The 4,126-nt window shown below is 45.9% G+C and overlaps 1 long non-coding RNA gene across 1 annotated transcript; it reads right to left on the bottom strand.

The window, feature by feature from the left end:
- Positions 1–3,045: 3,045 nt before the first annotated feature.
- On the bottom strand, positions 3,046–3,784 carry LOC132461297 (uncharacterized). The gene is made up of 3 exons (XR_009526598.1): positions 3,639–3,784; positions 3,373–3,535; positions 3,046–3,290 (listed from the first exon to the last, which is right to left on the bottom strand). It is a non-coding gene; the product is annotated as an uncharacterized LOC132461297 (long non-coding RNA).
- Positions 3,785–4,126: the final 342 nt, after the last annotated feature.

Genomic DNA, 4,126 nt, shown 5'->3' with positions numbered 1-4,126 from the left:
ATAGAAAAAACGCTTTTGTGAGTTAGAATGAATTCATCAGTTAGCACAGCTGCTTTTGTCACCGATGACTCTTTTTGTCAATTCGTTCCGGCAAACACTTTTTGAATTCCTCGAGCAGAATGAGCTCTCTCAATTCCGCAACAGTGTTAACATCACACGCGTGGCACCATTTGTCAAACACTCTTGTCACGCACAAACTCAACATATGTCTGGTTTGCAGTTTTCTCACTATTTCAAAATTTTCGGGGACCAGCTCGTAGCCCTGCAACACAGTCTTTTTCAAGACTTTATAATCCAGACTATCCTCAATAGACAGACTGGCACAGACTTCTTGAGCTTTCCCCACTAGTTTACACTGGAGGAGAAGGGACCTGGGGTCTCATTTATAACCGTTGCGTACACACAAAACGGGGCTGAAACGCCAAGGTTGTGATCTATAAAAAACTAACTTGGCGGGAGAATGTGCGCAGCCCTAAGCAAACTCTGACCCATGCGTACGCATGGTTTGGAGGAAAAGGAGATTTGGCGACACAGATGGTGTGGTGGTGAACTGAAGTCAGACTGAAGAAATGTAGAGGGAGTAGAACGATTATGTTTTATCATCCCCCTTCCTAAGTTGAATTTCAACCCGTATCATGTGTTAAATCATAGTAGGGCCTAATCAGAATAATTTTAGCCAACTGCGTTATTTCTCAGTTATAACTCCAGAAACATCTCCTTAGAATCTAAATTAAAATTAAAATTCTCTATAGGCCTATTTAATCCCGTCACTCCATACTGTCCACTCCCGGATCGCAGGAGGAGGAGAGGACGGCGCGACTGCATGGAATAAAGTATCTGTCCAACATGTGTCAATAACATAATATTTTTATGTGACACGGTAAACACATAATCAAAATCAAATGTCAATTAAATCCCAAGTGTGGAAAATCAAGCCACACCCTCATCACAATCGTTATATTATAGTCCGTTCCTCTTGATGCTTTTCATGACAAATCAGGCATTCAAAAGGGGTTATATTTAAGAACATTTTACGTGGGTGATTACAAACTGATTAAAGCTATACTGTACGATGTGAGAGAGCTAGCATGATTTGAAATTAGCTTCTCTTCGGAGTTCCGTTTAACTCCTCCCCCACTCTTCAGGACTCCCTGCCCCAACCCCTCGACACAGAGCCGTGCACGAGCGCTAATGCTGCTTACGGCTTACTTCAACGGCAACCATTGCGTCACTTTTCAGGCCATTCAACTCCCTCAGCTGTCGCCATCGCTGAAAAGCGAATCCAATATTTATTCTCGTTTTTCCTCGAGCATTCTCCAACTTTTTTTTTGTTGCTGCCTTTTCATTTTCTGTCTTTCCTTTTCTTGCCTTTTTAAAAGGATGAACCGGGGCAAGTAACGGTGGCAGTGGTAACTTCTGTTTTTTTTCTTCCATCGTGTTAACGTTGTAGGCTCACTAGGTCTAGTCCACTGTCATGAACTATACTATGATAACAACGCTTTCTTTGCCCTCCGTGAACGCGCTCAGGCCGGCTCAGGCTCGTACACAGAGGGGAGAGAACGCGCAGGCTTGTGATTGGTTCTTTAGATTCGGGTACAATGTCTCCGATTGGTAAGCATTTTAACAGGTTTATAGTAGATACAGAATTCGTTTTTTTTTCGCTTCTTTTTCATTGCCCATAAGTTATTTATTGCCGTCAGGATGTATAAACCAATTTCAACAACATATTAAAAAGTGCATATCACTGAAAATCGTACAATATGCCTTTAACCAAGCTGTTCTCGGTCAGTCTTATTACCGTAACCCTATAAATACAGCGGTGAGCCCAGTGCATAATGCTGCACCATGGAACTGCTGGAGGACCATGCAAATGGCATGATTCGGAGGGAGAGGGTCTTCAGGGCCCATAACGATTTATTGGCCCATGATGATGACTGGCTAATGAGCCGTTTTAGATTCCCTAGAGCTATGCTCTTGGATCTATGTGCTGAACTGGGTCCAGCATTGGAAAGGGCAACACGTAGGAACCACGCAATCCCGGTGCAGACGCAGGTCCTCACCACTTTGGGGTTCCTGGCAACCGGCTGTTTCCAACGGGAATTGGCAGACAGGTAAGTGTTTCATATAGCTGCATCTTACAACCTGCTTTCACATTTAAGCATAATTGTGCTAATTTTGTTTGTTTTCCACCCTGTAGATCCGGAATATCACAGCCATCCCTCAGTTCCCTAATGCCCAGCGTTTTGAATGGCATCATACATATGGGCAGTCGATACATAAGGTTTCCCTACACAGTGGAAGAACAGGCCGAGATTAAAAGGCAATTTGCAGCAATGTCCGATTTCCCAAACGTAATCGGCGCAATTGACTGCACTCATATTGCTATAAGGGCTCCATCTGAACATGAGTTCGCTTACGTCAACCGCAAGCACGTGCACACTATTAATGTTCAAGTTATATGTGATGCCCATATGAACTTGACATAGTGACACGTTGGCCTGGTGCAACACATGATTCCTTTATTCTGACGCACAGTAGTGTAGGGAACAGACTACAGGCAGGCGCGGGGCGGGATGGCTGGCTTCTAGGTGAATTTTTTTTTTTTTAAAGAGGAATGTAACATTGTGGTTCTTGACATAACTAATGATTTTCTGCATTGCAGGGGACAGTGGATACCCCCTGAGACGCTGGCTCCTCACCCCAGTTTTGAACGCGCAAAGCGCCGAGGAACAACGATATAATGAGGTCCATGGCCGTGCTCGTTCAGTGGTGGAGCGCGCCATCGGCCTCCTGAAGGGCCGGTGGCGCGCTCTGGATGCGTCGGGGGGGAGGCTTTTATACCAGCCTGCCAAAGTGTGCCGCATTATAAGGGCTTGCGGCGTGCTGCACAATTTGTCCCAGAGGAACGGCATCCCTCTCCCCCCCGACCTCCCTCCCCCGAGCTTGACCCGGAGGCCCAGCCCCCTCCGAGGCAAGTCGGATTTCAACAGGGTGCAAGAGTATGTGCGGATGTCATGCAGCGTTTATGAAATGAAGACGACTCAAGGTTCATTTTTTCACAGTATCTTTTAATATTGTGGCAATTTCGGTGATAACATTTCGAATCTGCCTCATCTCCTCAGTCAAGTTATTGACTGCATCTATCGTTTCCCTCTGTAGCTGCAGAACTGCGTCTGTGAGGACCCGACCAGCGGACTGACGCTTGGTGCTGGGGGTGGGGGCAGCCGGATGACCTGCGGCCGAGGGCCCCTCGCCGGCATCATCGTCCTCCTCCCCACCGACCGCTGACTCTAGAGGACGCACAAGCAAAATAGCTTGCACTAGGCCTACATGATCGATATTAAATCTATAAAAAACAGAAATCAGCTTTACCTTGTTCTTCTGTGTTGTCAGTGTCTCCTTCCCTTTCGGACATGATGCCACTCACGCTTGCGGTGCCAATTATGGATGCAACTTTCGTGTCAATTGGTGTTAGGTCAGGAGTACTGGGTCCCCCTCCAGTTGCAGTCACGCTCTGGCGGTGTGAGGACAGCCTCTGCTTTGCACCCACCTGTAATTAACGATCTTCACTATACGACCAGTAACATTTGAGCAATTAATTATAAACATGTGCTGTGCGTGAGGAAATAAAAATGTACCTTTATGTCGGACCACTTCTTTTTCAATTCTGGTACTGTGCGCTCCGTACCACTGACAGCGTTCACTGCCGCAGCAACATGTTGCCACTCATTCTGTTTTTTAATGTTGGTGATCCCGATCCCGTGACCGCCGAACAAAATTTCTTTTCAGGCCTCCACCTCAACAAGTGTTTCCACCTCAACCTCCGTGAAGTTTCTTTTTTTGGCTTTTCTCTGTCCTGCCATTGTTTCCAACAAGACATAATACCGGCATCTGAGTCTGTTTTATATGCAGATCGCATTCATGAGGTCATTTGCATTGACCATTTATGGTTAAAAAGGGGCGTGTAGAGGGCAGAACGTGAAGCTGATTCAGCTGCGCACAATTTTAGTCAGTATGTGATTTATAAAGCAAAGATTACGTACAGTTGTGCATACGCAGTGTTTTATAAATCTGAATATTTTTTGGCGCACGCAAAACTTGCCTTCTGGGCGTACGCACATTTTTT

The sequence above is a fragment of the Gadus macrocephalus genome, chromosome 7, assembly GCF_031168955.1.
Source record: "Gadus macrocephalus chromosome 7, ASM3116895v1".
In the NCBI taxonomy this organism is placed as follows: Eukaryota; Metazoa; Chordata; class Actinopteri; order Gadiformes; family Gadidae; genus Gadus; species Gadus macrocephalus.
The sequence above is the reverse complement of the archived record's forward strand: the minus strand, read 5'-3'. Positions and strand labels throughout refer to the sequence as shown.